Source organism: Pseudopodoces humilis, chromosome 2, assembly GCF_049639895.1.
Source record: "Pseudopodoces humilis isolate 2021_Gansu_Grassland_sample_001 chromosome 2, ASM4963989v1, whole genome shotgun sequence".
In the NCBI taxonomy this organism is placed as follows: Eukaryota; Metazoa; Chordata; class Aves; order Passeriformes; family Paridae; genus Pseudopodoces; species Pseudopodoces humilis.
Window position 1 is genome coordinate 103913955 of NC_142201.1, and position 13255 is coordinate 103927209.

The following is a 13255-nucleotide window of genomic DNA, read 5'->3' on the forward strand; positions in this document are numbered from 1 at the left end:
TAGAATATGCTATGAGGGAAGTCAGACAGTATTTTTCTTTCCCATAGAAAAATAGGGTGAGGTCATAGCAAAATCCTCAACATGATTTTTTTCTAAGAATTATGTGGGTGCTCTGACCCACTGTGCAATATTTGCATATTTAAATTCTTATGTGCCTAAGATACCCTTACATAACTAAGCAAGGTAGATGAAGATGGGCTGAGAGAATTGGGGCTTCTGGAGAAGAGATGACTCTATAGTGGTCTTTTAGCACTAAAAGGTGACTTATAAGGAAGACGGGGACAGATTTTTTAGCAGGGCTTGTTGCGATAGGACAAGATGTAATGATTTTAAACTGAAAGAGGGTAGATTGAAATTAAAGAGAGAAATTCTGTATGATGAGGGTGGTGAACCACTGTTACAGATAGCCCAGAGAGGTTTTAGATGCCCTATTCCTGGAAGTTCATCAAGGTCAGGTTGGATGGAGCTCTGAGCAACGTGATCTAGTTGAAGATGTCCCTGCTCACTGCAGGGCCTTGGACTGGATGACCTTCAACCCAAACCATTCTACTTATCTTTTGATCTGCATGTCACACCAGGCCCTGTTGCACACAACCTTCCCCCAATGCTGCTTCATGCATAAACAATTGCAGGTAGAAGTCCAGTCTGACCATTTGGCACTCCTCTCTCCAGTGATACTACAAAAATGCCTTAGGAAGGTCACAGGATTATCAAACTCTAAGGAACCATACTTTGATATCTTTGTATTAATTCATCCCTGCTTTTAACAGATTTGGAAGTTGCACCTTAATACAAAATTTGGAAGTGTTAAGTGGATGTAGTTCCTTTGGAACTTGCTGGGTTGGCTGCAGCAGAGCTGTACATCTTCTATGAGCCTACCAAAACAAGTGTGATACTGAGAAAAGTTTCCATCTTTCTCAACATCCAGAGAGTTTTGGAAGGTAGAAGGCTGGTTTGTTTGCCTTGTTTTTCAAGTAAAATTTGCCAATCTGTGACAAGATCTTCTTCTGTAGTAGTAAATCAGGGTCTCTGCAGTTTGGACCTGTTAGCCATGGCTCAGGAGCAGGTCCCCAAGGTGGAACCCTGGCGCATCCTCTCACACATCACAGTGTATATTTTCAGAACCACCTCTGCACTGTGCCCTGTGGTTGCAGTTTCTTCTTGTGGGTTTCTGATTTCAGGTCATGATTCCTGGGCAGATACTTTTTCCTATCTCTGGCTGCTGACCCTTGGTTTGACTTTCTGCTTCCTGGTTTTTGGCCATGAACATTGGGCTCATTTCCCAGTTCTGGACACAGGCCCTAACCTTTAGGCTGGATAGCCCATGTTCCAGTCTGCAATCCTAGACAGCCACCAGGCCATCTGTAGTAGACAGTACTCTAATTTACTCAATAACAAATGAAATTTAGCAGATACATTTGGGTGTTTTTTCTTTTTTTAATTTATGACAACTGCAGCTATTTACTTGTAAACTGGTCTTCTATTAGTATTTTGCTAGATTGTGAAATGTGAGCTTCTACTTTTCATTAGTTATTGTACTGTGTCTAATGGCCGTCCTTTCTTAGGGAGAGTATCACCATGTCTGAGCCAGTGGAGAGGGTGAACAGAACTGTTAGTATGTATAAACATTTCAAATCGGTGGCCACAAGTCCAATAAATTACTCTAGAAAAAGCAATAGTGTCAGAACTTCCATTTCATTTCTATGTAACATGTTATAAACATTATTGATATACTGTATGCATGGTCTGCTTTTTTTTATGGGAGTTCATAATGTCATTCTTGCACACATGACATAAGAGTGCAAACACACTCAAAATGTGGTCACTCAGACCCATAAGAGTGTCGTGACTGAAACTTGACGAAAATATGAGTTACAAAGTTCACAAAGTATGAAGATAAATTTCCAGAAAGAGGAAGAATTGAAACTCATAATGTGTGTTAATGTTCAGGAGGAAGAAGGGTCAGGTTGCTTTGGCAGGAAAATAAATGGATAAGGAGTGCAAAGCTGAGTTGTAAAATGAACTGAAGTTGATACTTAAACAGTTACAAGTCATATGGTATAGACAATAACGTGAATCTGAGTGAAAACTGCTTTTGTATATGCTATATATGTTACATTGTTTATACACAAAATGGTGTAGCATAGGAATTCACACACACACACACACACATATATATATATACATATATACACATTCAACAGAAAATAGAAGTCACAAGATCTGGATGAATTTTATTTAATTTTGCCCATCAAAAAAACAGGGATAAAAAGTTCCATGCTGATGCAATGTTTTTGCTTTGTACTGTTTTGATGGAATTAGGTATCTAAAGTCAAAGTAATAAGTAATTCATCCATCCTGTTTCTGTGTAAAAGTATGTGACTCTTGCCAATCTAGGAAAAAAGTGTTATTTTGCTCTAGCTCAAAGGTAAGTTATATTCTGCTGTTCATGGCTGTTTCATAGAAATGTGAACCTTCCTTAATTTTAGAGCTTAAATCAAGATCCATCAATAAGGAAACACTTAGACTATTTTTTTTATTAAATTATACAAACTCCCTTGCTAAACCCATCTCCTTCTGCCCTTTGACTAGAAGAACTGTCCTTTACTAGAGTAGTTTTCCTGTAATGGGTTTTATTAACCTGAAGTAGGCTAGCTCAAATAAGGCATAGCAAGATGTTCATGGGTTTTAGCTAACACTGAGTTGAGACTCTCTTGCTTAGTAGGAGTGAAGGGGATGGTGGAAAAAGCAAGTTTAGTGCATTGATTTTGTGTGTTTCTTCCAAATTGGCCCCGTGCATTAATATGATTTTACATACAATTGTTAAACTATCAGCTCAGAGAATGAAATAAAACAAGTACCTCCTCCAATTTATTGTTAAGATCTTTTAGTATAAAAAGCTACAGCAGAATAGCAGGGCATGGTTTTTATCTAAACTAACTAAACTTTTTACTTGGTTTAAAGCTCTTTAATGGAACTGCCTGTGAACTTGTATGGTATTCACCATGTATAATGATAGCTTTTTTTTTTTCCCCTTCCAAATGAATTAAAAATGGAAAGTACTTCCAGTACTTCTTGGTAAGTACAAAGAAGTCAGATCCCTTGGTACCACAGAGGTCCTTTCTTCATTAGAGGCAGGTAGTTTCCATTATTCATATTTGGTACCACTTCATTTAAAGTCCCACCATTACTTAAAAAGCAAGATATTAATGAGAGATGTTACTGGAGTGCTGTCTTTTAATTTGATATTGCTCGATCCAGATGTTTTAGAATTTCTAAGAGTAAAGCTTCCATTACCTTATATTAGAGAAGATTTTATAGGCAAGAACATCTAATTCTTGTCTGGTTTCCCTTGATAGCCAATTGCCTTTCTTAAATCTTCACCATTTACTTCTAGGGTAATCCTTTTGTTTTGCTTTAAATAATTTCTCTGATTCCTTGATATCCATGCATTGCAATTAGTTATATATAGATATTTTTCATACCACCCCCATCCACTTAGCTGTTGAAGAGACAAGTAATACATGCTTAGCACTTTTAATTTTACCTCATAAATCAGTCATTGTAGCTCCAAAATCAGTTACATTTTTTTCCTAAACCATCACTCAGTACGAAGAGTCTATTATGTGTGTCTGTGAATAATACATTAATTGTGTGGTTTAAATTCATAAACAATGTTACGCAATTAACTTCATAAAATTGCTCACTTTCAAAATCGTATAGCTACTATTTCTATAATAGTAGCTAAAAGACAAAAGCACTAAGCCAGGAATTGTCACTTTGAATTGCCACTTGTAAAGCAGAGGCCTCTTAAATGTGCATTTATGACGGAGAGAAAGTGTAGTCCTTGTTACAGATTCATTCCTTTGAGTTCTTTCTCCAAGGTTTTGTTTTGTGTTGCTCTGCACTAATGATGTAAGACGTAATTACTTCAGGCAATGACTTTATTAATATAAAGAAATATTACTGAAGATTTTTTTAACTGGATTTTTAAAAAGGTATATTTTTCATTGCGTTTTATTCTCTATCAGATTGTTAAAAAAATATTTTGCTCTTTTGCCTTTGGCAAACACTTTTTTCTTGGGATGGCATGAATAGCAGGATCTACAAGAAAAGAGTACACAATCCAAAACCAAAAGGAAGCATATTTATATGTTGATAATTGTTTGTTCCAAGTTTGAAGACTAAACTGAGATCCAGATCCCACAGGCTAGACAGCAGCGAAGGTATCTCTATTGTATTACAGCATTCAGATAAGGTAGAGAAAGGGTTGAAATAGGCATTTCACATCTAGGAAGCTGAGGTGGGAAAAGTGGAGAAGGAATCTGCCCACTATTACAGAATTCGGCTGGAGAATCAGGAGTGTGAGCTCCTGCCTTCCCACTGAACCGATCTACAAAACTCTGTTTATTCTATAATCTGTTTTTATGCTCTTATCTATTTAATCTTCCCCCCACATCAATTTTTATAAGTATGTCTCCACAGAGAACTCCAGCTTAAGGAATGTTTCTGCAGATGAACCCTGAGGTTTCGTAGTAACACTGTATAATCATTACACGGGAGGTACTCGGCGTTAAAATGCAGCAAATTTCCATTGGAAATGACTCGTTCCAGAGCGGGGAAGGGGGGTTTGCTGTCTCTTATTGCCTCCCTGCCATGGCTCACGGTCGGCAGCCGCCGCTCCTTACATAATGTCACATATGTCACATATGTGCCGCCAGATTGCCCCATCCTGCCGGGGGCAGGGGAGGCTCCCTTTGCCCCTGCTGCTCTCACCGGGAGGAGAAGCCTGTGGAGTCCCGCTTGGGATTTTCCCATCGGGCTTTTGGGAATGGGAGCCTGGGGACCAGGCTCTGTGCCTCCGTGCGTGTGCCGGGAGCAGGGAGGGGGCGATGGGCCGGGCACTGCTGGGGAGCTGCTGGGGAAGTGCCGGGGAAGTGCTGGGGAAGTGCTAGGGAAGTGCTGGGGAAGTGCCGGGGAAATGCTAGGGAAGTGCTAGGGAAGTGCTGGAGAACTGCTGGAGAACTGCTGGGGAAGTGCTGGGGAAGAGCCGGGGAAGTGCCGGGGAAGTGCCGGGGAAGTGCCGGGGAAGTGCCGGGGAAGTGCCGGGGAAGTGCTGGAGAACTGCTGGGGAACTGCTGGGGAACTGCTGGGGAACTGCTGGGGAACTGCTGGGGAACTGCTGGGGCACTGCTGGGAAAGTGCTGGAGAACTGCTGGAGAACTGCTGGAGAACTGCTGGAGAACTGCTGGGGAACTGCTGGAGAACTGCTGGGGAACTGCTGGGGAACTGCTGGGGAACTGCTGGAGAACTGCTGGGGAACTGCTGGAGAGCTGCTGGAGAGCTGCTTCCCTTGCTCACAGCGCTGCTCTCCGGCTCCTCTCTGGGCTCTTTCCTTTCCTGGCTGTTTTTCCCCATCATTCCTCTCCGCCTAACCCCAAGGTTAGCCCTGCCCTTCTGCCACCTGGATATTTGCACACAAGGGCTGCGTGGTCAAAATCAGTGTCTCAGCCATTCTTAACCTCTGCTGCATAAAAATACACCGGGGGGAAGTTATCCCGTGGCCTATAGCTGTGGTGTAGAAATACACTCAAATGAAAGCCCAGGCATGGAATGAAAGGATTTGGTGCCCTACTACTCAAAGTAAAACACAGCCAGTAGCTCTTTAGCATGGGATACCAGTTACTGCACGTGTTATTTGTCTAAACTGGAGATTCCACCACTGCTGAATTGCACCGTGTGTGAAACTCCAAATCTGCTACAGTTCCAGATTTATAAAACAGCATTATAGGGAATATAGACCTATTAATTTTACAGTCTAATTTCTGATTAGATTTTACAGCACCTCTGATGCATAGATTTTTACCCATTAAAAATGATGACAATCCAGTTCTGTCATTTTAAGTAGAATTAGAGCCAGTATTGCCAAGTATGATAATATCTTATTAAAAGAATGAACTCACAGACACACATATATATATATAAATTAAAATAACTCAGCACCATGTTATTTCTCTATAGGAAAAGGGCCCTTGCTAAGATAGTGAGACTGTTACCTGTTAGTGCAGTCAAGAGCCCGTGGGTCTGACAGCTGACATCAACAGAAATTCTCCATTCAGGCTGAGCAGGTTAAGTAATGTTTCCTAGCACAGCTGTGTAATGTGTCTGTTGGTAATTAAAAGAGTCTGCTAGAGCTGGTTAAGGAAAAGCATAAAGTGAAGCATTTTCTTTCAGAAAATAGTTTTGTAAAGAATTAAAATCTGTACAATGTGAATGCCTTGTATTAGAGGAAACTTATTGTTTTTTTAAAGAGGAAAAAGAAACCCAACACTGAAACAGTCTGTTCCTGGTTTATTTTAGACGCAAACTTAAATAAACACCCCCAAAACCAAAAATGGAAGTGTTGCAACATGAAAATAAAACTTCCCTTTTCTATAATGTCAATTTTAAATTTGGGGAAGGGACTTATTCTGATTTGACACATCGCCAGATTCTGGCACCAGACATAAAATGACACTCTCACTTGGGACATGACTTTCCATTTGCATTTGTAGATGCAAGGTACGTTTTTTAGCCCTGATTTGCTACACTAATCCTGTTGACTTCACTTGAAAAGAATGGCACGTTTCCCACTAACTTTATTAGTGGCAGGATTGGGCCTTGATGCAATACCTCATGTCACAGCAGCAAAACTTGTTGCCAATAGTCTGTCTCAAGGGAGGAGATTTCCAGTAACTGCTCCCTGAGAACTATTCTAAAAAGGCAGCTTTTTTCTGTCCAGCCATCGGGATAATGATATACTCCATCCCTAAAGAGAGGGGCATTGACAGAGCTGCATTGATGGCACCAGAGGTCCCTGCTGGCTTGTTCACTAAACAGAACTGGCAACTGACTCTGAAGATAAAAGTTCTTGACGTTTTTCCAAGCTGGTGGAATGGAGCTGAGTGACACTTAGAAATAAATAGAGGAGGGAATAGTATGATCTTGAATGACAGCATAGCTCTTATGAAAGATTTTCATGGGGGAAACGTGGGATGTACTGTTCCAGGATTGAGTCTAGGGGATTTGTTGACAGTTGGATAATGTACATGCTTGCTACTTGTATGAAATGTAGAAGAAAACACGGGGAAAAGTTCCAAAGGAATATTTTTTCCCCACTTAATCAGTTAAACCCAAATACAGTATATATTTCTTCCTTCCCAATAATTGACTCTACAAATTGCCAATCTCTTTGGAAATCTCTTAGAAGAACATTCTCTCTCCCAACAAGGAAAAGTACTTCATGCAAAACATTTGTCACTTGTCTTTATCATAATTCATGATCTTATCCTTCATTCTCTTGCTTGTTTAAGCACACAGAAATAATAGTTTTAACCTGAGACTTCAAAGGTAAAAATATTGTGAAGAGGTCTCCATTCTTTTTCTTCTCATCTCTGATTTAAGCCTTTGAACATCAAAGTGGCTCAAAGTTTGGGGTAAGTTCTTAAGGATACAGTTACTAGAAAAATCAATTGATTTTCCACGTTCATATTCACAATAGACCAGAACAAATATTAATATTCAAGAATAGTTTAATTTAATAATTTACAACAATTAAAACAAGTTGCTTCTTAATCTTTTGCTCTGTACAATGAAGCTCACTCATTCCATTGTATTGATATGAAAAATCCTTGACTTCTGTCAGTCAGAAGTTGCCAGAAAAAGAATCAGAACCTAGGATTTACAAAACAATTAAGAACATAAAATAAATTCCCCAAACAAAGAATCCTGCCATTTTAATTACAGTATCACACTGTCATGTAAAAGGTTAACACTTAAAAAATGAGTCTTGTACCCTCAATCTATTACCCCTAAGCAATTCTCATTTTCACATTAATTTTTGTAGGCTGCTATTCATTTATTTCTAAATGAAATACTTTTCAACCCTGTCAGTTTATCTCTGTACATATTCTCATTACAGCAGACACTAGAGCCAAAATATTTTAATCTTCAGTGTAATCCCCGTACTCCCATATTCTTAGCTACAACTTTAGGGGTTCTACAATTGCTCTTTTCCTTTAAAATTGTGGCACTCCTTTGTGCTGAAATTCTTGCTCTTGTAAGGACTTCCTATAAACAAGTAAGTTCTGCAGTCTGTTGTGAAATTACCTTTGTTGTCAGTGTTAGGAAGTTATAAATCCTCTCACTCCCCACCACTCACTCTTGAACTTCTGTGTTCTCAGGCAAGGTTCTAATGACCCTGTTCTGGTAGGTTTAGTTTCTGGCCATTTAAAACCCAAGTCCTGAGAAAAGAACTCTTAATATTTTCTTTTTCATAAGAAAGACCAAAATAAAATTAAACAGCTAGCCATTAAACACTTATTAAGCATTTCATGGCAGCTGACAGACAAAGCTGAAGCCAGAACCCCTCAGAAAACAATGCAAATTGTGAGAATACTCAGGCAGAACAGCCCAGACTGCCTCTGTCAGTCCTAGTGCTCCAATCAGCCTGGCAGAAGGGTGATGACACATGAGTACAGAAGCTCAGGACCTCTGGACAATGAACCAATATGACTTCACAGAAGACATTTATTGTTCAATTATGCACTTATTTATACACTCTAAAACTACTGTTCACTTAAACACACATCTTTTCATTGGTGCCCCTGTCCTGTCCATGAGCTCTGCACACACCCCTCGGGGCACAGGACTGGTTACAGCCCAGGTGTTCAACTGCCCTCTGTTATCTGGCTCTTGTGGTCTTGTTTTCTTCTTTTCAGCCTCTTCTTTCTTACTTTTAGAACTGCTTATGTCTTAGCAACCTTGAGAAATTCCAGAGGGTCTGATAATAAATTTTAAATACAGTTTGGCTGGAGCACATCACGGCCCAGGCTGTTCAGATACATTGCTACACAAGAGAAGTCTTCCTTCAGAAGAAAATCAGACTTTGCAAAGAAATGGTGCCTATACGTAGTTTTATTTCAATACATAAGGTATGGATATAGTGCACAAGCACTGGATTCAGGAACTGAAAAGTGCTTCTGGATCTGCCAGCTGGGATACAGCAAAGCCTTCTGAAATAGATACAGGATACAAGTAGAAATCCACCACCCAGTGCCCATGCAATAGCTGTAAGATCACGAGCAGACAATATGTGGATTTACCCCTTTGTTGTTGTTGTTTTTGTCCGAAGTCAGTGATAAAACTTCCATTACCTTAAGCTGGTAGAATCAGCCTCCTGACAAATATCTCTTATACTAAGTCCAAGTTCATGAAAAAATTGGTAGAACAAGAGTAGTAATAGCTTAAATAGATTTTGTGGTGTATTAGTAGCTACTGTGAGAGAACAGCAGGTATGAAACATGCATTATTCTGTACAATACTTGCTCAGGAAACAGCACCTGCTACACAAGATGAAATTTGATAATCGGCCTCCTCGGCGGATCAACAAGCTGGGCATTAAAATAATCTAGCCTAGGGAGCATAAAAGCATGAGTGAGCAATAAGCAAAGCACATTTAGTTCAAATAATAATAAGAAGCCTTAATCTTTTGACTGCAACACTGAAAGAAGAGCTTGCAATCATAAAATATATAGGGTTTTTAGCCAATGAACCAACTTTGAATTTTAAAGCTGGGTTAGGAGTTCAAGTGGGCGTGGGTTGATGGCAAGAGCCAGCCATGAACAGCTCAGGGCTTTTCTCTGATTTTAACTGAAGAAAATTGATGCTTGTAGAGGCTTTTATGCTTACCAGCCTGTCAATATGGTAATAGCATCATCTGAAATTGCTGGTTTGGTTAACAATATCTGTGTCTTGTCGGCATAGAAATGAAATCCAGGACCGTGCCAATGACCAACACTGCTCACAGGCAGCTTCAGATTGCTGAGTAAGATCAGGGTGAGAGTGGAACCCTACACAGCACAAAAAATAAATGCTCTGGGAGAAGGACACAAATTACCCTTGAAAATATAATGCAGGTAAATGTTGGATAAAGATGATTTAAGCCAATTTAGAACTGTGCCAAACAGGAAGATAAAGCTCCTCGGGCATTCAAGAAGAACATTAAGATATATACAAAATGATAGATACAAAATGAGAGTAGCTGGTCTATGAGAGATTGTCTTTATGAGAAGGTTACATCTCTTTGCTGTCCTGCTGAAAATTTTAAGTAGTGGAAACCCCACCCAAAATATAGAATCTGTTTCCATACTCACTAAAGTCAAAAGAAAATCCTTTATGTCTTTTGGAGATACTGGTTTCTGGGGATATAAAATAACACAGAAATTCTTGGAGGGATTTTATACTTCATGTTGTGTATCAACTTGCAACAAACAGAATTATTGCATGGTGTGGCACTTCTTGCTTTCTTCTGGATCTGAGCAAATGAATAATGCTTATTGCTACTCTTTTTTCATTTAAGCCCAGAAGGATCAAGAAAAAGACAATTAAACCTAATAATGGGATGACAGGTTCTGAAAATCATTATTTTTTTATCAATTTTCAAGAATTTAGGGAAAATTTAGTAGGTTATTTTTTATTTTCTGATTTATAGATTTTCTTTCTACCAGAAGCATTCTAGCAGGATCAGAAAATGTCAATGAAAATGTTCAGTGATATTTCAACTCTCAGAGAAGAGACAGGAGAAAAAAAGAATGAAAACTCAGAAGAGAACAGCTGTGCAATTGAAGCAGAAGTATTCTTGATGGGAGTGTCTGGGGCATAAAATTTGTCCCACCCCACACAAAAAAAAACCCAAACAGTGGGGTTTTTGGGTATGAAGGTGGGAACTGGAAAAAAGTTGATGAGTCATAGAAAACAAAATTACATGTCTTCATGTCATGATTTACACAGTTTTGCTCATAAATCCAAGTGTGGCTTATTACTAGAATTGCAGTACATCTCTGATACTGGGAAAAAGGATTTCAGCAGAGAATAGTGAGAATCATAACATGGTATTTGTTTATATCTTTTCTTTTTCTTTATAGAAAGGACATGAACAAAATCTATTTACAATTGAAGTAATAACTCTGGAAAGCACATGAAACTATTTGTTTCAAAGATCCAAGAATTTATCTGATTTGTTGTGTCATTTATTAGCTTTCTTTAGGCATCCATATGAGTGACATTAATCAGAGTGAGTGGAAAACTACAAATAACTGGTACATAAAATGGCTTGGAAGAGGTGAAAAAATGTTTATGGATTTAATTATTTTTTGTTGTCTCAACCTGACTAATTTAACTGCTTAATAATTATTTTTTAAATAATTGTGACTAGTGGTCACCTTTTCAAGAGTTTAAATCTGCTCTAGGCAAGCCACACAGACAATTTTTTTTTTTCCCAACACATTTTTTCAAGCAACTGTTTATGTATGTTTCTGCTGGTAGACAATGGGCCAGGCCATTGAAATATTTAAGAGTTATTAAGGATGTAGAACATATCATATTTTAGGAGCTGCCTGTAAGGAGCCATGTGAGTCATTACCCTTCTATTAAAAAAATTAGCAACAGTATGATGTACCAAGAGTTTCAGTATGGTTTACATTAAAGAAGAGATTTTAGGGGATGGAATAATTTTGAGAGGAGTTTCTCAGAAAAATATGGATCCATTTGCATTCTGTATAAAATGACAATATCCTGCTTAAATAAAATAACAAAACAAGAAGTGGGTGCAGCAGGTTAGACAAAATTCAGCAGGTTAAACTTAAAATATTATTTCCAAACCAAATAAACACGAAACAAAACTTTCAAATTATCAACAAAGTGCAATTATTTTCTCTATTCAGGCTTTTATTTTAAAGTAGTTGTTTTGGCCACTGTAATGCAACAAAATGGATGTTGTTCAAATTAAGAATGTAACCCAGATATTCTCTGTGCTAAGTCATCAAAACCCAGAACGAATTTTCTTCACAGAAAATACTTCCACCCTTTTTTTAAAAAAAAAAAAATCATATATCAAACAAGAAAAAAGATATGCAATTATTCCAAAATTAGAATTACATATATAGAAACAGGGCATAGTGTCTGCTGTTTATATATGGCAGTATCCTCACGTTCCCACTCCTTTTAAAGCAAGGGCAGTCTTGGCTAGGCAGCTCTCTAAAATATATGCAAAAAGTGGCAAGGGAAATATCCCAGCTCTGTGAGGGGATGTAACTTATGTGAGCAGAGCTGTTGCTTTGTGGTTTACGGTGACTTGAGTCACTCCTATGCCTCTGACAGATTTATGTCAGATGTAAACTGCTGGTGTGATGATCAACAGCATCAAAGCTGGATTTGTTATATACCCAACATTTAGTGGAGCTAATGTCTCCTAATAAAACCTAGATATTTGTATGCTAATAAAAATATGCAAAGATACATAGTTGGATCAGTTATAAGAAAAGCACAACTAATATGATTCTGATAAACTCTTCATGTAAAATAGAATCAAGCAGAAATTTATCTGAATTCACATGGCCCAGTGATTGGAGTTCTTTAAGTTTCTTGATACACAGTTTAAATGGATTTTCTCATTAGGCATCTGTATGTAAACAGAAACACTAATTAATCACTTGTGACTACATTTGTGATGTTAGGTAGGTAAGCAACAATTTTTTTGAGAATATTTCATCTTCAGAACTAGAACCATGTTTTCAAAACAGTCTCCTTTTAGGTACTTAGACAAAGAAGCCAGATTTTCTTCAGAATTTCTTAGTTGTAGATAAGCTAATATGTGGGGAGAGAAATAGATTTAATAAAAATACATGAGATGCACAGTTTAGCTTAACACAGCAGTTTCCTGTACTTGATTCAGAGCACATAGTATCATTTGTACTAAAGAATATTACTGCAATTTTAATATGTAATTAAAGTGTTCATATATTTTAAAATGTTTGTCCAGCACCTGTGTTATTTTGAAGGACAAACACAGGACACTTAAGCTCTGCTTGTTTAGGTGCTTCCTAATGGTCCTCTCCAGAACTTTATCCATTTGCAGTGTGGTACTGGCTGCCAGATTGTGTGTGTATAATTTGTACGTACTGTTCATTTCATTTTAGAACATACTGTTTCAACAACACGGCTTGTGTCATCAGAACCACGACAAAGGGTTACCCAGAGCTCATATTAGCCAGCCAGAAAAATGGGGCTGTGAAACAAAATTGTTACTGAGAGTAACTTCTGAAAGCAGCGTGTGAGAGAGGGCACGATGCTTCAGTCCTCTTTCAATCTGTTACTGCTGACATGGGGAGCTCCTTTGTCAGAGAAAAGAGGCAAATACGAATTTGGAAAGGAAAAT

General features: G+C 38.3%; 1 protein-coding gene across 1 annotated transcript in view; it reads left to right on the plus strand.

Annotated features, from left to right (window-relative positions):
* NRIP1 (nuclear receptor interacting protein 1) overlaps window positions 1-13255 on the plus strand; it is a 96812-nt gene that overhangs the window by 3913 nt on the left and 79644 nt on the right. The window lies entirely within an intron of this gene.